The sequence below is a fragment of the Ostrea edulis genome, chromosome 9, assembly GCF_947568905.1.
Source record: "Ostrea edulis chromosome 9, xbOstEdul1.1, whole genome shotgun sequence".
Lineage (NCBI taxonomy): Eukaryota > Metazoa > Mollusca > Bivalvia > Ostreida > Ostreidae > Ostrea > Ostrea edulis.
In genome coordinates, this window is record NC_079172.1 from 52,870,128 (window position 1) to 52,893,186 (window position 23,059).

Consider the following 23,059-nt stretch of genomic DNA (forward strand, 5'->3'; position numbering starts at 1 on the left):
AAATAACGTTGCGTTGATGCATTGTGACGTCATTGTGACGGCATCAGTTTCAGAGGATACTGATACGGAATCAGAAAACCACAGTGTGGTGATCCGGAAAACCGGATCACACGCTGTGAAATCCACAGTATCAAAGAACGATACATTGATGGGTATATAATAAATACAGATATTGTAGTTACCTGTAGTGATATATACAGTATTGTAGTTACCTGTCGTGGTATATACAGGTATTGTAGTTACCTGTAGTGATATATACAGGTATTGTAGTTACCTATAGTGATATATACAAATATTGTAGTTACCTGTAGTGATATATACAGGTGTTGTAGTTACCTGTAGTGATATATACAATTGTTGTAATTACCTGTAGTGATATATACAGGTATTGTAGTTACCTGTAGTGATATATACAAGTGTTGTAATTACCTGTTGTGGTATATACAGGTATTGTAGTTACCTGTAGTGATATATACAAGTGTTGTAATTACCTGTTGTGGTATATATAGATATCGTAGTTACCTGTAGTGATATATACAAGTGTTGTAATTACATGTTGTGGTGTATACAGATATTGTAGTTACCTATAGTGATATATATATATTATTACTACAGTAACTTGATCCGAAGAGTCGGATCACGTCGAGTTGACAGGCGCGGATCATCAGATCACATGAGACGCGAAGCGTCGAGTTTGATCTGATGATCCGCGCCTGTCAACGAGACGTGATCCAACTCTTCGGATCAAGTTACTGTAGTAATGATAAATTTATTATATACCCCCTTCTGCACTTTAAATCCACATTTCTAAGATAATAAATGTAATCCAAACTATCAAAAACACAGACATACCATGAAATTATGTTTTGTGTACGCAGTTTCGTTTGTGACGCGGTCAACATTTTCCACAAATAACGTTGCGTTGATGCATTGTGACGTCATCAGTTTCAGAGGATACTGATACGGAATCAGAAAACCACAGTGTGGTGATCCGGAAAACCGGATCACACGCTGTGAAATCCACAGTATCAGAGAACGATACATTGATGGGTATATAATAAATACAGGTATTGTAGTTACCTGTAGTGGTGTATACAGATATTGTAGTTACCTGTAGTGATATATACAGGTGTTGTAGTTACCTGTAGTGATGTATACAGATATTGTAGTTACCTGTAATGATATATACAGGTATTGTAGTTACCTGTAGTGGTATATACAGATATTGTAGTTACCTGTAGTGGTATATACAGGTATTGTAGTTACCTGTTGTGATGTATACAGGTGTTGTAGTTACATATGTACCTGTTGTGATATATACAGGTGTTGTAATTTCCTGTTGTGATATACACAGGTGTTGTAGTTACATATGTACCTGTTGTGATATATACAGGTAATGCAGATGTAGGTATGTTGAGATAGAGGAAGAACATAGAACGTTTATAAACATCACAGTATTTAGACCAATGTAGCAGTAAGTATTAGAGAAATGAAACAAAACAAAAACTGATATGCATTCTTACTACATTAGTTAGTCCTACAGCTAGTACGTCATAGCAACTACACATGGAGAATGCTTTAATGTATGTGTGTTTGAGTCTGCTTAAGCAAACTGATTTTGTTCCTTTATACCATCCCACATAACGAATCAAATTGGCAAATTGAGATGTAATGTAATTGTCGTTTTATAAACCTTGACACAGTAATATTGGACTACGAGAGCTTTGGGAATAATCTTAACACGGTGGTTTCCCAGCACTAAGTTAAGCTGATCCCGATGTATTGATCTATTCTTCAGCACACACATCCTGATTTAGCTGTCGACCACTGCGCGGAGTGCCAGGTTTGACCTAATGCGACATTGTTGGAGTTTTGAAATGAAAATGCTAATGAATCTGTAATCCATATAATAAATTGATATGCAAATAAAGGAAAAACAATTTCATCCCCTTTTTTGACGGGAAGCAATGGTTACAGACTATGACTTAGTGCCATTGATTATCTATTGAGACCAACTTATTTATTGGCTCTTTAGAAATTCGATGTCTCCTGTTATACGATTGGTTGATTGACTTGCGAAATGCATTGCTATACGGTCGATTGTTTTCTACAGCATCTCTCCTGAGCACACTTAATTGTCGAGCGTAGTTCTAAGAGCTTGTGGCAGATTCCGGCAACAAGCGACATCAGAGCTAGAAGTCTGTATTTTCCGTCGTCTTCTGGCGGATAGACGGATAACCGGAAACCAGGAGCAGCTGATTGAAGTTAATGGTTTTCAAGAGATTCCAAACGGTAGGGACTAGTTTTATTCATTTACATTGTAAATTAACTGCACAACATCGATGCCACAAATGTATTAGAGAACATGACCATGGAAAAACCATTCTGTAAATAGGGAGTCCCACTCAGTGGAATGATGTAGCTTCAATATTGTTTTGAGAATTCTTTCTGCTCTGAATTAGAATTTGTAATATTGTTGCCAACCAGGAGCATTGAATACGATTATGAAAGCATGTACATTTTTGTTAGTTTGATGTTTATATAAGATGGTCTACATTCTAATAAATCTTAACGCCTTACAAACACTGACGGTTAACTATCATGAACGTTATCGTGTTTGATTTTTTTCTACCTGTTTAACAAAGAAGAACATGTATATATTTGCATTGGGTTTTTTCCTACATGTAATTTGATTCATTATGATAATAATTAGCAATGATCAATACCATCTCATCATTTATAATGCCCCTTTAAGGACGATGGGTAGAAATGTCGGTAGAACATGTGTTGTTCGTTCAATCAAGGTCTTTAGATCAAACCTGTCACGCAGTTTGTTTTAGTTAGAAACCATTGTTTCTGATCGTGATCAAATTTCATATAGACATGTTGATTACTGGAAACCCCTGTATAGTTTCTGACCAAAAGGTCAGAGTTCAGGACTATCTAGAATGTACAAAGTAGCTGTCCGGTTGATAACAGAATAGTAATTAACAGAAGAATAGTAATTAACAGAAGAATAGTAATTAAACTGTGGTTTTTGGCAGAAGACTCTAATGATTTTCCGGATGCTGATATTCTTATAGCAATTGATTATAAGAGGACCTGTTGTCCAAGGCCATCAAACTTTAAAGATCGGTTGGTCATGGCTAGGTAATGGCTCTTATTGAGGGGTTTGAAGTCACTGGAATCAAACAATTGTTCGACCGATAACGCGAGAACAATTTACCAAAGAGTTATAAAACTTAGTAGGAATATTGATTACTGGGTAGTTTTGACAGACTTGACTTTGATTTTCTCCTGTCCTTATGCTTTGTAAACCTTTTCAGATATACCTCAAATATAAACACAACATCTGTTATGAATGTCAAACAATGGCTATCCAAGACGGACATACAAATGGACAGAGATGTATCTGAAATGCTTTTATCTTGCATTCAAATATTTTGACCTAAATATAGCATCAATATCACTTGTAATAAAAGCAACAAAACCTCATTGCTTCATCGAGATTTTGTATTCTGCAGTAATTTCCCCATTATTCTTTGACAGCTGTTGATTTGGTGACTTTGAGGATTACGACATCTATCATAACAAGCCTTCAGTGAATATTGTTTTATTGTTGCTGGTGGAAGCCTCTAGTTCCAGAAAAAAAATCCTTTTGAATTCCCAAATCTTGTTAAGTCCTTAAAATGATATTGTAATTATTCTAGCCCATCAACATTTTAAGAATCCAACATTATTAAACAAAATAATGTTACATCAGCATTGTGAAAATATGGTCTTGGGGTTGATTTTCAACGTTGTTTCCACATGGAAAACGCATTAAATTCAACGTACATTGACAGAGAAGTATGACCACGCCGCACATAGCGTCACTTCCCGGATCTACTTTAAAAGGAATGTCAACACCAGATGTTGATAATAGTGACGCGTTTAGTTTTCTCTGATTTGGTCAATAGTCAAATTGCTTATGAACTAAGTAGATTGTTTTCCAAAACGTGTCGTTCGTGAAAAATGAATTATTTCCTTAATACACGTCATCAATATTTCAATACTATGTGACGTAACTTGCTTAGCGCTGAAATTACGTGCTGAAATTAACAAGGTATTATTGACCAGTGCCAATTCCAGGAAGTTCATGCTTATCACAAGAACGAGGCGGCGAGTTTGTAACTCAATATCCTCTGAAATCTGAAACGGAGAGAGTTGGAAAATAGAATCAGTAGAGGGAAATCGAATTAACCTTTAGCGCAAAATTGACGAAGGTTCTGTAGTGCATCACATGGTATTTCAAGTTGTATGTACGTCATAAAAGATCTAAAAATAGGGAAAGGGATTTATCAGTTAATTAGATTTAAGTGTACTAGTCCTTTAACCAAGCGTTTTTCAATTAATTACACCAAAAATTAAAAGTGTTGAATTAACCCCGTATCACTATTTTTGATAAGCAGTCACCATTTTTTTCATTTCAAGCCTTCACTTCGTTATCACGGTCGCATGATGAAGCCCTGCTCATACCTAGATCGAGTCAAATCTATGACGTAAAATTATTAATAATTGCTCCTACGCCAAACGTTATTTAGAAAAATGAGAGTCGCGATTCCTTAAAAAACTGCGGCGCTGCGTCGCGGTAGGCGATGACACGATAAATTATTCTCAATCACCGTCAGTGTCCTGCATACGTCTCTTGTGGCGATTGTTTCGGTACTTTTTGAGGCAGAGTTATTTTTTATAATCCGTTATAAACTTGTATACTCTGTTCAATCTACTTGACAAAATTCAGTGGTTAGAGCACCTATAAATTACAAATACATTATATTGCATTGGCCCAAACCCAAATTTGAGCAAATTCTAAATTCACATCCCTTTAAATTCATCCAATCAAGGTGAAAAAGAAATAGGCGAAGACAAAACGAAACTGTCAATACGATATCTCTATATATATATTGATGATATCCAGTGTCGCACGACTGTTAATACATTGATATTTCTGTATATTGATGATATCCAGTGTCGCACGACTGTTAATACATTGATATTTCTGTATATTGATGATATCCAGTGTCGCACGACTGTTAATACATTGATATTTCTGTATATTGATGATATCCAGTGTCGCACGACTGTTAATACATTGATATCTCTATATGTTGATGATATCCAGTGTCGTACGACTGTTAATACATTGATATTTCTGTATATTGTTGATATCCAGTGTCGTGCAAATGTTAATACGATATCTCTATATATATTGATGATATCCAGTGTCGTGCGACTGTTAATACATTGATATCTCTATATGTTGATGATATCCAGTGTCGTGCAAATGTTAATACGATATCTCTATATATATTGATGATATCCAGTGTCGTACGACTGTTAATTCATTGATATTTCTGTATATTGATGATATCCAGTGTCGCACGACTGTTAATACATTGATATTTCTGTATATTGATGATATCCAGTGTCACATTGATATTTCTGTATATTGATGATATCCAGTGTCGCACGACTGTTAATACATTGATATTTCTGTATATTGATGATATCCAGTGTCGTACGACTGTTAATACATTGATATCTCTCTATATAAATGATTATGAACTTGATCACTTTTCACTTGGTCGCTAAATCTCGATGATGATCTGATTCAGTCGAAATACAATCAACAGATTTTCAGGATTAGGAATAACTGAACCCATTCAGTGTCTGTTATTGAATTCTCGTATATGAAAATCAATTTGCTTTTAGTTGGCAGGGAATGCAGCGATGAAAACAATTGTATAGATATGAATCTTTAATTCAGGTATGTTATGGGCAAGGTTGTATAGAATTTATCCATTCATGCAGATATTAATTTGTAACAAATAAAAACATTCACAATTTAAAAGGAGAATTTATATAATTGAATCATGATTCATCATTGCTACAAGTACGAATTACTAAAGATTGTTTTAAGCAACGCAGTTTTGAAATCCAGGACGATGTCAAAAAATTTTGCACTTGTTATTTCTGTTGCTTGACCCGATTGTCTATTTCATTTGCTTTATCCTTGTGACACTTAATCACAATAATTACCTCATTTTGTTTTTATCCCTATATCACTAGCCATCTACCCCAAACTTTCCCGGTTTGTTTTAGACCGAAGGGTCTAAAACAAACCGGGAAAGTTTGGGGTAGATGGCGAAGGCCCCATACCATTTATCTCAAGTTAATATTTCCCCTTTGTCCCATATCCTTGGCCTTTTACTTTTATACTTAAAGTAAATATTTTTCTTCTTACGGATGTATGCTACACCAGAAAAATTTGATGTCGATAAAAAGTGGAGGATATGTACAACAATATTTTGAAATTGAAAACTCAAATTTATTTAGTAAAAAAAATGCAGTCTTAGCAATTAAAAAAAAAATTAAAACACCGGCTGGACTTGAACACACGATCTACAGTTCAGCAGTCAACGTGTTAACCTACTGAGCTACTCAGCTAGGCGGTGATTTTAGAAATAGACAAATATTGCTAATATTTATATTTTTATCCATGTTTTAAGAGAAAGTCAGTCATTATGACGATGTAGAGTACCTCCTTAACTTAGTCCCACATCCATTACTGTTATGGGTCAGAATTACCCTTGATTATGCAGCTGCAGAATTTACTAACAAAGACAATCAAACAATAAGATTTTTTTTTTTTTAAATTAATAACAAAGAAAATTGTAACAATAACAAAATACTAACTTACGATAGTTGGACAATAAATATCAAAATGCGTGCCGAACTGAATATACACACACAAAATGGTAAATTCCAAAATACTAGTTACCAAATCCAAAATGCATAGAAGGTGTCTAAGCAGAGCTTCTTTTTTTTTTTTAAATCAGAGCTTTGTTCAGTGTATTCATAATAAGAATGAACTTTCCAGTACAATCTTGAAAAATAATGATGCAATTATTACGTCATCTTTCTACGAAACATGAACAATCTAGGTCACAGGTGTCAATGTAGTACAAGTAGTACACAACAAGAAGTAAACATCCTTCTCTAGAACAATCTAGGTTACTGGTTTCAATTGAATGCAAGTAGTACACAAGATTACTCTTGAGTTTTTTACATTATGTACATCCATTACTCTTTATTATTTTTTACATCCATTACTTTTTTCTTTTTACATCCATTACTTTTATTATTATTATTTTTTTTTTTACATTCAATACTCTTAGTTTTGAGGGACCTTATCTGTGTATTCTTGCCCCTTTCTCGGATATGTCCTATTCGCGTAAGTCCATAATGTCAATTTTGCCTTTGTCACATTACCCTCAATTGTTCATATTCGCCTCATATCCCCGACCTTTGCTCTTGCCTAAGCCCTAAATACCTAACCCTTTATCCTATTTCCCCCCTTTTTGCTTTATCCCTATATTCCGGCCCTTTTTCCTAAGGTGTTCCTTTCATATTTGCCCTATACCTTGGCATTTTCCCACAATCTTGTCATTTTTGTCTCAGCTCTATATCCCTGGCACTCTATTTTGACCTTTTCCTCTTGGTACAACACTACGTCTGATCTTTTGCTTTTTATTCCCTTTTGCATTAGCCTTGTACGCGTGGTCGTTATAACGATCTAGTTTGCCACTACAACCTTTCATTGGGTCGAATGCAGTCTGACGTGTCTCATACCGATTGTTAGATCGTTCTTGACACACTGATTTTGACTACGGATATCTCCGTTTACCTGATCCAGATATAGGGCTCTGTAGGTTTCTTTTCTTTAACCCTGTGATATCTTCTCTGGTTTCCTTTGACCTTAACCCTGTGATATCTTCTCTGGTTTCCTTTGACCTTAGCCCTGTGATATCTTCTCTGGTTTCCTTTGACCTTAGCCCTGTGATGTCTTCTCTGATTTCCTTTGACCTTAGCCCTGTGACATCTTCTCTGGTTTCTTTTTACCTTAACCCTGTGATATCTTCTCTGGTTTCTTTTGACCGTAGCCCTGTGGCATCTTCTCTGGTTTCTTTTGACCTTAACCCTGTGATGTCTTTTCTGATTTCCGTTGACCTTAGCCCTGTGACATCTTCTCTGGTTTCTTTTGACCTTAACCCTGTGATATCTTCTCTGGTTTCTTTTGACCTTAGCCCTGTGACATCTTCTCTGGTTTCTTTTGGTCTTAACCCTGTGATATCTTCTCTGATTTCCTTTGACCGTAGCCCTGTGACATCTTCTCTGGTTTCTTTTGACCTTAGCCCTGTGACATCTTCACTGGTTTCTTTTGACCTTAACCCTGTTATTTTCACTGGTTTCTTTTCTTTAACCCTGTGATATCTTTTCTGATTTCCTTTGACCTTAGCCCTGTGACATCTTCTCTGGTTTCTTTTGACCTTAACCCTGTGATGTCTTCTCTGATTGACCTTAGCCCTGTGACATCTTCTCTGGTTTCTTTTGACCTTAACCCTGTGATATATTCTCTGGTTTCTTTTGACTTTAGCCCTGCGACATCTTCTCTGGTTTCTTTTGACCTTAGCCCTGTGCTATCTTCTCTGATTTCTTTTGACCGTAGCCCTGTGACATCTTCTCTGGTTTCTTTTGACCTTATCCCTGTGACATCGTCACTGGTTTGTTTTGACCTTAGCTCTGTGACATCTTCATTGGTTTCTTTTGACCTTAGCCCTGTGACATCTTCACTGGTTTCTTTTGACCTTAACCTTGTTATTTTCACTGGTTTCTTTTCTTTAACCCTGAGTTTGTTCTTCACCTGTTTCTTTTCATTTTGCAATAGTTTTGTAGGCGTTTTTCTTGTCCCTTTTAACCATTTGTCTTTGTTTTATGTTTGACCGATACAAGGAATTGATTTTATTGTCTAGTACTAATTATTTAGTAGTTGACAATTACAAAATTCAGTTCCCACATCCTCTTTACCATCAAAGCTGCATCTCCAATTCTTTGTCACGAATTTGCCTTTTAATCTAATCCACCATGCCGGTTTGTATCTTCTAAAACCATATCTTGTTTCATTCAGACTGAAAAAATCCTTTGTTTCTGTTGCATGCCTATATTGGCAGGTGACGTAATGAAAATTATTATATAGATTGGATTAAAAATGAACAAACCTGACTTGATGGAAAAATATAGGTACTTGTACATTATAAATCCTACATTAGTAGTAGCAAGAACACTTGAAATAGCAGTTTAGTTCGAATATATGTACAAGGATTGCAGACAATATATTTTTTCTTAAATGATAAAGGCAAGAAAATTTAAACTATTTAATGTGATGTGCAATTATGATCCACTGAGACAGACAGACAGGCGCCAGAAAATAATATCCTTATGTGTCAGCTCTAATTTGCAGGCGACTGTTGCAATTATTTGAGAAAGCAAACCGTTTTTATGTTCGAAAAGTACATCATCCGGTATCTTTATGTAACGCTGTTTTTCGAAATTGTAAAATCATGTACTGATAATTACAACCTCATATAAAATATTAGTATAAAATAGTAACAAGGAAGTAATAAATTATTAAATATCTCTTGTGAGACAAATAAAACATGAAGTCTGGAAAGGCCACATGCTGTAAGTATTTTTTTTTCTTTTAGAAAAATCTCATACAAATTAGTAGATATCATTTGCTTTGGACAATAAAAAAAAAACAACAAAAAAAACAAAACAAAAAAAAACAAAAAAAAACCAAACAAACAAACAAACAGAAAACCAGCCGATCGTCTTGTTATTCACCTGATGATGGACTCTCCGTGATCAATATAATTTTACGAGTTGGAAATGATGAAGGGTGTTATATCCTACTCGTCAAAAGCTTGGCATTAATATTTAACAGACTAAATGTAATCAATGCTGTACTTGGATCACTAGTAAGCATCATAGACAATGAATACAGAAGAGATCCTTGTTGGACCATCACTGCCTCAGTTTCCTTACAGAAGAGATCCTTGTTGGACCATCACTGCCTCAGTTTCCTTACAGAAGAGATCCTTGTTGGACCATCACTGCCTCAGTTTCCTTACAGAAGAGACCCTTGTTGGACCATCACTACCTCAGTTTCCTTTGCTAGTTTCATTTGTATTTTCTTTTAAATATTCATCCCTTGGAAATGTTGTACTATCTTCTAATTATTACACCGTTGATGATTCCCCACACGATATGTTCAGAATATCAGATGAACGTGCGTATACATACGTAATAAAGGTATATTTGTAATGCATACAATGTGAGGTTAATGAGGTTTTGTTAGAACTTAGCATTGTAATTTGCCCGCAAAGTAGTTGCAGAACTGTAGCTCTCTGAAAAAATATTTTGACATAACAGAGAGCTACAGATCCACCCCTCATAAAAACCTTCGATTTATGGCGCACAAAAAGCTGCGCACGGTTGAGGCCTTATATATCGTTGTATTCTTGAGTTGCTGTCTCATAAATTTAATATTAAAAAATTCTTAACATATTTCCCTACTATACTTGTGTTTAAACATACCTTCAAATATTCATTAAAGCCCCATACGACCTGAAAACTCCCAGCTTCAAATTATTTCGTTTGTTGACGTAACCATGTTAGGTAGCCGGTCAATTCGAACCCTGTTGTTGTTGGTATCTATTCATAAAATTCGTTATATGTTATGTATTCGCTCTTCATTTATCATCAATACGAATAATTAATAGAAATTAAAAAAAATTAAGTTTTTCTAAAGGTAAAATAAGCTCTTGATTCATGAAAATGCTACAAAAGTCCTTAACACTCGTGTGGCAGGGATGGAGACCGAACCAGACTAATGAAAGCCGCATTGCCGTGAGTTTAGCTATTTGAATAATTATTATTTAAAGGCACTGGGATGATATATTATTCAAAATATTTAGCTAAAATATTTGTGGGGATATTAGTTCACATCTAGACGTTATTGTGCAAGTATGGAAATTAGCCGGGATTCAAATTGACCGGCTACCTAACATGGCTACGTCAACAAACAAAAGCATTTGAAGCTGGGAGTTTTCAGGTCGTATGGGGCTTTAATGAATATTTGAAGGTAAGTTTAGACACAAGTATAGTAAGAAAATATGTTAAGAATTTTTTGATATTAAATTTATAAGACAACAACACAAGAATACAACGATATCAGGCCTCAACCGTGCGCAGCTTTTTGTACGCCGTAAATCGAAGGTTTTTATAAGGGGTGATCCACCCCTTATAAAAACCTCTCTGTAGCTCTGTTATGTCAAAATATTTTTTCAGAGAGCTACAGTTCTGCAGCTACCCGCAAAGTGGATAACTTCTGCACACAGACTGGCTCATCATAATGTTCTATGTTTGATTTAAACACGAGGAAGAAGAACACTTAGTGCAAAAAAATCACAATGAACGCCCACTGTTTCTCTCGATATGGTTATAACAAGAAATTTCACTTGATATCACTTGTTATGAAATAACAAAATTTGGTCAGTATACTTAAAGGTCGTGTCAAGATATTATCAAATTCTTTATTCATGAATTTCAATTCTAAGAGTTATCATATTTGAATTTGGTTCTACACAACATAATTTAATCGCAACATTAAACATACTTATTTAACAAAATGCATCGTCCGTTTAAAGTCTTTTGACATTGCGATCTTTTAAATAGAGAGGGTGTTGCACTTTACATTACACTTTTTCCTACACATGCTGCAGTTCACCGGCCCTGAAGGTTACTTCAATAGATGTTTCCCGTGGGGATCCGGGTTAGAATAGGTCCTCAGTACCCCTTGCTTGTCGTAAGAGGCGACTAAATGGGGTGGTCCTTCGGATGAGACCACAAAAACCGAGGCCCCGTGTCACAGCAGGTATGGCACGATAAAGATCCCTCCCTGCTCAAAGGCCATAAGCGCCGAGCATAGGCCTAAATTTTGCAGCCCTTCACCGGCAATGGTGACGTCTCCATATGAGTGAAATATTCTCGAGAGGGACGTTAAACAATATTCAATCAATAGATCTTATCGATCGTCAGAATTTGGTCATGTATCATTATATATTCATATTTCTTAATATGATTGTCAGTTTTTTCCAGTTCAAGTGAATTATCATCTTTTCAATGTTCGTTATTTCTGAAACTGTCTCATGATTGTATCGAATAACAGTCTTGCAACCTCTGATTAATGTTCCATGAATTTTTACTATCAAACCATATAAAACACTTGATGGGTCTATGCGTATTAGAAAAACTTTGAAATCTAAACCATACGAATATTAATGACATACAACATTACATTTGAATACTACTAATTTCAAATATTTCCATTTTATGGTTGTATAAAATCATCATTTCATCAAAGTAAAAAAGGTTGACAAGATAGATTAACAATCAGTCTATAAAAGCTTCAGGGTCAACAAGCCTTTGATTTCTAAAGAAACTACATGTATACTAGTTCAATGATTATTTCCTTTTTGTGTCGTGCGTTACTAGAAATACGTACTGGTCAATAAACGTGGTCAATATATATTTGCGTCATCATTCCCAGACTGTTATGTGAACTTTTTCTTTTTTTTACACAATGCGAATTACGTCATCATTCCCAGCTTATGTTGGTGAACTCTTGTTACACAATGCCGAGTACGTCATCATTTCGAGCTTATGCTGTGAACTATTTCCTTGTTATACGATGTGGAATACGTCATCATTTCCAGATTATTCTGTGATTTTTCCCCTTGTTACATGATGTCACGATATGGCCAAATCTCAGTGAACGAATAATTGCATTGAATCGTAATATTAGCAAATATGTTTATGTGTAAACACAGTTGATGTTGAATAAAGGTGTCTTTTTAATAGTAACATAAAATACAGATCGATGACAGATTGTTTCTGTACCAGATACTCCCTAGTCAAGCGTTTACTATGCCTGCAATATACAAGAAAGCAATCTGTTAAGAAACAGCATATTTACTTTAATTTCCCCCAATATTATAAGAGATATTTGAACAGATGAATTAAATTAACATGTGGGTCTACCGCAGTTGTCATGGAAAGTTTTATGGAAAATTTGCTGCTAATACGTGAATCTCACACATTTATCAAAAACCATGATAAACATTGCAGCGAATGGGAGAAAATCAATATATCCTTCTCATTTCCCCCCTTTTTATAGATATATGTAGGATCAAAAATATGAATTTAAACAAGACTTAATGAAGAAAGCAGCCATTCCAAATTCATCGCTATAGAATATCGCCACTGTATTCACTGTAATGATAAGACACTGTTTACATTTACCACTGTAATGATAAGACACTGTTTACATTTACCACTGTAATGATAAGACACTGTTTACATTTACCACTGTAATGATAAGACACTGTTTACATTTACCACTGTAATGATAAGACACTGTTTACATTTCCACTGTTTTTAATATCTTTACAGATTGTAATCATGCGCGTGTAAATACAGAACTACTTGATAAACATGGTCTGTCTATTTCAATTGCTGGATATTCCGAGAGAAATGTAAAGATAAATTTTAGTTTTGAAAATACATGAGGATATGAACTGCAAGTTAACGCTTCACGCAAGCATACTTTTCTTTACACGCTAACGCGCTTCATGAAGAATGCCACTGTCGCTTAATTTTCGGGTTCCGACCGCAACGCGATATAGACTGTACCTATAATTTATGTTCCGGGTTATACATGTAATTTAGGTTCCGGCCAGTGTAAGTTTGGTTTCGGTCTTAATTTGGTTACGAGCATACACTTTAAGTAACTTTAAAAATATTTTGAAAATGTTAACGAACATATCTTATAGATTTTGTCTCTTTCATCGTGTACAATATATAAAGAGTCGGATTTACAAACGTTATAAACGGATTTATATACGTCTATTTCGGTTTTGCAAAAGCCAAGAATTATCACCGACTTTTTAAATCTGTTTTACTATCGAGGTTACTTCTAATACCCGGAACGTAAATTATGCGATACCTTTGTGAAGCAATGTAGTTCATATACTTATGCATCAAATTTTGAAAAAAGAAATTTATTTCTTAAATGTTATTTAAAGATTAAAGTCTTAATTTGTATACGTATTATATTGTAACACTACCTAGATAAAGCAAACTATGGAATTCAAACACATTTTGAAATACTATGAAATGACATTCTAAATCATTGTTGGTGATGCAGTTTTCGAGGCTTTTGTATAAGTAAGCTCTCGACGTCACAACCGCAACGAATTAACATTTAGGAATATAAAAAATATACGTATATATGAAAAAAGTTTCATTGGTACTAAACTACATGGACAGCTATCCTTCCCCTCTCAAATAATAAAATATGTCACATATATGTCATGGTCTAGCTCAATACGGAACTTTCGAGATGTACCGGAACGACCGATTATATTTGACGTTTATACACCACGGTCAAGTGATAATAACCAACTGTAGGGCAAAGTTGACATCGAAACATATGGTGTTTTGCTAGCAGATGGTCCGTAAAGAGCTATGCACAGTTCCACAACAACAATCCAAGTCACTATTGGTGCTTAGTACCTGGGTGTAAATTAAATGGAAGGAAAAAGGCGCAATTAGACGCGTATCATTGGATGCAAGGCGTGAAGTTTTACCGATATCCTTAAGATAATTTAATCAAATGCTTTTTCCTATAAAATGGTTGTAGTGATTCCTTTTTTTCAAAGATAGCATTTAAATGCAGGAATGTAATAGCAATTGAAGAATTCCATGCTTGTTTATTGTAATCCGGAAGTGACATGCCTTACAAATGATACGTTCAACGCGCGATAAAAGTCAGAGTGGATCCGTATCTCGAAAGTCCCGTATTAGGACGAAAGCGGAAATTCTTGATCCATTAAAATGATGAAATTACCTTTATTTAAACAGGTTAAAAAGCTTTTATTTCAACCCATCCACAAACTTAATGAGACTGATTGAAAAACGTATGCGAAGGGTGAAAAACGAACCTTACAAAATTAAAGATGATCAAAGTATTTTATGCTGAACATTAAATGGGGAACTTGACACTAAGAGATCAGATTGCGTACTAGTATTTCTGCACGTACGCGAAACATGATACCTGTTAACTGTTTAGCTTCCTTAGCAGAAAGGCTTTGATATTTTTCAGATTGTAAAATCAATCACTCCCATGCCTTCCCATACATACACTCACAGAAAAATGGACCCTTTTCTTATTGATCTCGGCCAGCTCTAGACTTATGAAGCTAGGGGAGAAGGAGTAGTGACTGGACTCCGGATTGTTTGGTTGATTGGCGTGCTCCCTAGGGCCGATAATTTCTTAATACTTCTCTCTACACATTGTCAAGCAATTCCAGGATGAAAATGGCGTCTCTTCGATTCATTTAATAACACCAACTGCGTTTTTATGCGTACTAAACCAATAGGGTTTTGCTAACAGGATTGGAGTAAGCGTTGTACTCTGCGATTTGAGAGAAACGTAATTAGACGGGTTTTAAAAAAAAAAACTTTGTCTACGTCCATTACTATTTGGTATTTATTCCCTACTTAAATGCATTTACAGCTCGATTCAAATTGGAAAAATTGTAGCGATGTAATGAAAAAGACGGAAATCCATCATAAAAAGTCACATTGTGTAGGGAATCAAAGGGAGAGGTTGTTGTTGTAGTAGATATCTGTTTAAAACAGTAAAATCATTGCATATTGCATGATTTATCCAATCCCTACCCCCGAAGTTTAAAATTCGAAAAGATATGAAATTAAATTTTTTACGAGTTTCATTCATATGCTTTTATGGCCAATACAAGGTATAATTATGATATTCTGACCAAAGGTCAACAATTCACATGATATCTCTCTGATCCAAGGTCAAAATTTAACATAATTCATAACAGTCTGTTTGGAATTCCATGGGCCCAGATTGTGTTCCTTTGTTAGCTGACCTGTTTTTATATTCTTATGAAGCAGAATTTATTCAAAAGCTTTTACATGTGAAGAAAAATTCTCTTGCTGGGACCTTCAACTCGACATTTAGCTATATCGATGACGTTAACAATATACGTCGATTCGATATATCCCTGTAAACTCAAAATATCTGCTAAGTATTGAGATATTTTATTGAAAATATGTATATATTAACGGCAAACTGACAACTTATGACAAACGGAATGATTTCAGCTTCTCCATCGTCAACTTCCCATATTTATTTCCCATATTTATGTAGCAATATTCCATTATCACCTGTATATGGTGTTTATATCTTTCAACTGATTCGATACAGAAGGGCTTGTTCTGCGTATGATAAGTTTTTAGATTGAGACAGGCTACTGACAAACAAGTTAATGTTATAGGGGTTTCAACAGTCTCGTTTAAAGTCAGCATTTCGCAAATTATATGGTCGTTATAACGATCTACATATTCATGTAGTTTGCTAATACAACCTATCATTGGGTTAAATGCTGTTTGACGTGTTTCATACCGATTGTTAGGTTGTTTTTGGCACACAGATTTTGATTACGAATTATTTCGTTTACCTGATCAAGATATATAGGGCTCACGGCGGGTGTGATCCGTTGACAGGGGATGCTTGTTCCCCCTATGCACCTGATCCCACCTTTGGTGTGTCCAGGGGTCCGTGTTTGCCCAACTCTCTATTTTGTATTGCTATAGGAGTTACATGTATGAGATTGATTACTGTTCGTTATCTTCACCTTTCATGATGACTCTCTGACCCAAGGTCAACAACTCACGTGTATTAATGACTTATTTCGGTGCGCAATTGACAAAGAATCTAGATTTTTAGGATTATCTGAATACGATCCTATGTTTATGATTGGCAGACACCAGTGCAATTTGTGGTTGTTTCAGTCGTTTACTTTATTTCTCGCTATTCCCTTAGAGGAACGCTGATTATTTAACGTTTTTGATTTCGAACAACCAAAGGAGAATTGACACCTGTTTTAAAATATTTTCAAATATATCTTAAATTAGATACCATTTATTTCTATTTTATTCACAGATGCATGAAGTATTTACTTATTTTCAGTTTGAGAAAAGGTGTGTTTCTGTGTGTCTGAAACTCTACACCCCAAACAATGAATTCTGACTGCTACGACTCTGAGAGCCTCGCAGTAGATCTAAATTTGTGACGTGACTCAATATGATTGCTTCGACTCTGAAAGCCTCGCAGTAGATCTAAATTTGTGACGTGTCTCAATATGACTGAATTTTTTCGAAGAGACGTTAAAACAGAGGGGTGGGGGGGTTTACAAATTTTTCATCTTGGCCATGGTTTATACATGTAATCAGTTCGCACAGTATGAACTCTTTATACTTCAGAAGTTATTACTAAGGAGAGAGTTACACACAGAGACATAATTACTCTGATCGTTACAGAACGGAAATTCAAAAGAGATCTTACAAATTACGACCACAAACACGACTTATAATAATTTCAGCAATTTTTGAAATGCAGTATAAGAAAAATAAAGAAAATTAGTACATGCAAGCATATTTTCACACATTATACACTTGAATGGGGACATTTTTGATCAGTTGAAAGTATTGATCTTCGCATTTTGACCAGCTGATGGCTATATGCATCAAATGCTCATACAAGCTCAAGTTCTTAAATTCATGTGATAAAATTATTATTTTCACACAGCAAACCAATACTTTTCGTGGGATCTACTGTGGAATCGCTTATTTTAGAGGCGTCATTTTTTCGTGGTTTGTCGCCGGGGAGAATACATGTAATTAAGTCTGAAGGGATCCAATTTCGTGGTTGAGGTGTTGATATTATTTATCTTATTTAGTTAAACTTCACGTGCTCGGAAGAGAATTGAAGTCCATGCGTATGTCAATGCCTTAAAAATTAATCTCTAACTACGAAAATGAAGAATTTTACATTGTATTTCTATGTTATATCCTCTAACATCAACGAAATTAAACGCACACTAATCAGTATTTATTTCTATCTCAAATTATGAAAATTTAATCATGCACACAGAATTTGGATAGTTTCAAGTGTATATTGAATATCGATATGTGATTTCATTTGCCTATATAACCTGAATCATGAAAATTTAATCATGCAGACTTTGAATAATTTCAAATGTATATTGAATATCAATATATGATTTTATTTGTTTATAACATAAAACATGAAAATTTAATCACGCAGAATTAAACATATTGAATATCAATATGTGATTTTATTTTCTATCACCTGAATCATGAAAATAATCACGCAGAATTTGGATATTTTCAAATGTATATTGAATATCGACATATTTGTAGATAACCCGAGAGCATACATAAAATTCATTGTTCACAGGGGTGCTATTTGAAAGATGGTTCATTTTCTCGTTATGATGCTTTGAAGTCAGTTTTGCGTTATATATCATTACTGAAATCAAACTGTAGATACATTTGTGTAAAGTCATTAATGATGCTGTGAACCCGTCTGTACTCACGGGCGCTAATTATCGTTGTTCTTTCAATACTGGTTATAAATTCGCAGATGAATGAGCAAAAAACAAAAATAAATTCTTTATCCATACATTAATGCTGACTGCGTTTTCTACACGAATAGTCAGCCCTTACTCGTCACCATGATGTGCTGATTTCCGACAAAACATGTTTTCACATCCGCGACAGTCTCTCCCGTCAATGATTGTCACTGATGCGTGAACTTTCCTGTGCTTTGCCTCGGTAGATCTTAGCACCTTCAGGAGCGTCTCTCCATTATTGACAAGCTCACAATACATTGGATTGAGCGACTCTTTGATTCTGTGCAAAATATATGTGTATGTTCACGAAATTAAGCTATTACGCAATTCAGGCTCACGACAACGCGCCATTAATTCTAGATCCTATATATTCACAGAAACGTAATAGGGAAAATTACGTCTATTCTGATAATCGATAACACCAACGGAAATGACTGTAAATGTTGTTTAGTTCAAACAGCTTTCATGTATGCAATGGAAATTTGTTATCAAGAAAATATATCTTTAAGACATGAAACAAGGAGAAGTTTAGAGAAGTGCAATTTTAATCTGGTTTTAATTGGGATTAACGCGGCAAATCGATAGTTTGAACGCCCCAAAATACGTGTTTATCAGCCTATGATCATGGATTTTGAAATTTCACCGACGACTACAGTGTACCCATGTTTGCCAAGTCAATAACAACGATACGTTTTATGATGTACATGTCGATGAGACTGTCGATCGTCTCTCTAGAGCTTGGATGGGTTTATTATCGACATTTCGAATCAAGAGGTCCGTATGGATTAGAATATACTAAGTACCCTGAACATAGAAATTCCTAAATTGGAAATCAACTTTTGGAAAAATGAAAGCAAAGCGACACCTTATAGTATATATATATATATATATATATATATATATATATATATATATATATATATATATATATATATATATATATATATATACTGTATATATATATATATATATATATATATATATAAAGTCAAAAAATAAAATCCAGTACTCAAACCTTTATCTATAGATAAAAGTATGAGTACTGGATTTTATTTTTTGACTTTATTCTACCCCGATACCAAGAAAAAAGAATTTATTGAATATATATATATATATATATATATATATATATATTGCAATCAAATCTTATTCATTTTCTGTGAAGAAAAATATCTTAAATTTGAAGTAGTAGCCATTCCTTATCACACAACTTTGAACGTAACTTTGACCGTTCTACAGTAAAACACGATTATAGCGAGCACATTTAAAATGAATCGAATTTCACGCTGACAGCAAAGTGATAATAAGTCCCAAGTTTGTTGTAAATCATGTTATTAACTCATTGGATGTAACGAATTAACACAAATCAGAAATATTGTTCGTTCCCAGCGCTACGCTATCAGCGTGTTTTACTGTTCTAATTCATAACTATATACATACACACAGATATATCTAGCATATAACGGAATTATATAATAAAGGTATTATTCTACAAAAGTTTCAAACAACATAAGGAGGATTTACACCTGTTGACAAATTTTCATCTTTGTAATTATTAATCTCCCTGCGCGCTAGATGACTGTAAATATTAATGAGCGAGGTTGATATTGGCGGTCTTTAGTGCACGTGGGAGGCGAGCAGAGTATTTTTATGACTAATCCATTGATAAGGAAAAAAATTAACGGCTTATATATGTGGGGAATTTATAATATAATGATTTTCATTTGCTTTATTTTCGGTAATGAAGGAGGGAGATCTCGTGAAATTAAGCTTTTTTGGGGTTTAATTCGTATCATTCATCATACTCTTTTCCCTTTAATTTGAAAAACTAACCGTAAGTAGCATGTTGAAAATACGTCCTGTGTTTTTGGATTCTTGAAATTTTATGGGTTTTTAAGTTCGCGGTGTTGTTAAAAAGCAATTGCTGCTATTTCGTTGAAAATAAGTGATTTCTTTTTTTTACGGTTCATGTTCACGATGTTCACGTTCATTCTGCCAAACCTCAAAGAGGGGTATATAATCTTGTTAATCTTTCTGAAATGTTCCTGATACTGCAAAAAATTTCCGTACTGAACTTTTCAAATATGGTACTGATAGAAAAAAAAATCACCTGTCAAAATATATTTTGAAACCATTATATATATACAAATGTATATATATATATATATATATATATATATATATATATATATATATATATAACACTTAGAATATATGATAAGAGTTTTTAAAATGCAGTGCTAAATAAATAACCTGTTAATTTGCCTATCAGCATGTTTTTAAAAGAACCTTTATCCAAATATTTCCCAACATCTCCGAGACAATTTCAATTTCTATCCACACATAATCCCATTTTCTGAACATTTTGTTTTTAAATCCAAATATCAAAAGGAATTTATCATGATCTTTTATAGAAATTGAAATAACGTTACTTCTAAAGAATGCTTGTCAGTTTTACTGCATTTAGCTAAAAACGAAGTTCAGCTTTGTTGGCACATCGTAGAAAACAGCAACAGAGACATACACAAAAACTGGAACCAATGTTCTCCAGGCAACATAGCTTATCTGCTGGCTCATCAACCGAGCGCCTGTCATCCTTTATTTGTGGAAAATTTATATCCATTTTATATAATTCCCAATATTCCCTATTGATGTTGTCCCACAGAAGAAATTTAGGCATCGTCTGCAAAATACAACCGCAGACTTTATGCATCAGCATTTCAATGACATTGCCCCTCCACTTGTAGCCTAATCTTATATTTCTATATGTATTCATTTCAAACTTATAGCTGAACGGATTGTGTGTGTGTAACCGTTGTTGATGGGGTTTTCCCCCCAATGATAAATCAATAATTAAAGGAATTGCCTATTTTTTGCAATATACTTGCATATATTCAAGTTTGTAATTTCACATGTATTTGACACAATTTCAGAGGAGACAAAGAGCTTCAAATTGTTAGTTTTTTTTTTCAGAATGCGGAACTGAGACACTACATTTAGCAATATGAATAAGAAAATAAGCATTGTTCTTCAACAACATACCAAGTTGACCTATGAGTGCATTGATGCAATACTGTTAAAAATGTTTTTGAGAACAATTTTGCATAGATACGAAGTGACGAACAAAACTGAACGTATGCGGAAATCACATTCTTTCAATTTGATGTACAGATTTAAGAACGTTTGGTTTCATTAAACTTTAATGGTCGGTTGTGTATCTAGGATTTATACCTCGGATCATTGATTCAAGCTTTAATTCCAGGTTCACTCAATCAAAACAGCTAATTTTAATTAGATCGAGGTTGACTCGTTGTGAATTGGTTCTGACGTTACAGATTACGCTTTGACTAATGACAGAATATTTGGAGAGTATGGTTCGTTTTGAAGTGGATAGACTGATACGAAGTGAACAAACTGTGAGAGATCAAATCCAATAACATTTCATAATAAGCACGATAATGCAAACTTTTTTAAAATACATATTTTGACTTACCAAAGAACTTTTTCATTACTAGTTTTCAAAAGATTGATTGTGACACGGGTGATGGTATTTTTCAGAAGTCTGTAATGTCTCTGAATGAACTTTTAACAAGACCGAGTTAGTAAACCTGACTCAGCCGCCATTTAAACATTGCTTACACCTGCTGATCAGCCGCTGAACCATTCTTACCTAATCCATATAGATACGTAACTGGCTATAAATGTATCGCTGGTCTAGGTATTAGTACAAGGGTTCGGAATTCTGCAATCTCAAGATAATTTATTAAATATATTGAACGCTACTGTTTCCTTGGCAGTTTAGAGTGTCACTTGTGTAAGAGTAAGGCATTTCTTTCTTGAGACTTACATTGTACATAGAGGCAATCCAATCAAAATTAACATCTCAGAAGTAGTTGTTTCACATCAAACATTTCACAAACGGTAACAGCTTGCCTCAGAGATCTATCAAGAAACAGATTTTCGATCTTTTAAGTTCAAATTCTTAATTAATAAACGTTTGAACGGTAAGATGTCTCAGGATCCATTTACAAATGTAGTATGAATTCATACTTGTACATATATTTAATTTTATCATTGATTGAATAATTTCGTGCTTTCCGATTGTCCGAGATCCAAAATAGAGCGTTATGTTCACCTGCCTTTCAAGGTGAATATAGCATTTGATTTCTCCACTTGAACATCGGGCCAAAAATGAATTGAGGAATTTCAAAATTGGTACGGTTGATTATTTTTTCTTTTTGTCACTCGATGAAAATTCGTATCTCTACTCACTTTCAACTATTCTGTATTTTACACCATAATTATCACGAACGGAAGTAACAATTGTTGTAACATCGAACCCGATCTAAAGATGACCAATCAGATATCGTTTGGTAAGTTGTTTTAAATCATTAATTTATTCATATAATAAACAAAACATAACTAGATGTTGCAGTCTAGTTCTATACAAAGATGACCGACCAGGTATCAATTCGTAGGCTCTAGTAGCCAGCTTCAACGTTTAGAATTATTCAATCATATGATGAAACAATTATTGACAGTTTCTCGGTCAATACGATACTTGAACTACCCTCGCATATAACATTCACCGA

At 34.4% G+C, this 23,059-nt stretch overlaps 1 protein-coding gene across 4 annotated transcripts in view; it reads left to right on the forward strand.

Annotated features, from left to right (window-relative positions):
• The first annotated feature begins 2,044 nt into the window (after positions 1–2,044).
• The window catches only part of LOC125658777 (uncharacterized), a 41,548-nt gene continuing 20,533 nt past the window's right edge, over positions 2,045–23,059 (forward strand). For 2 of the 4 annotated variants that reach the window (XM_048890176.2, XM_048890178.2), the window contains exon 1: positions 2,045–2,292. The gene's annotated coding sequence lies outside the window, so the exon portion shown is untranslated. Of the gene's footprint in view, positions 2,293–10,937; positions 11,027–23,059 lie in introns of those variants that run through there. The other 2 variants (XM_048890177.2, XM_056149560.1) reach the window with 1 other exon arrangement.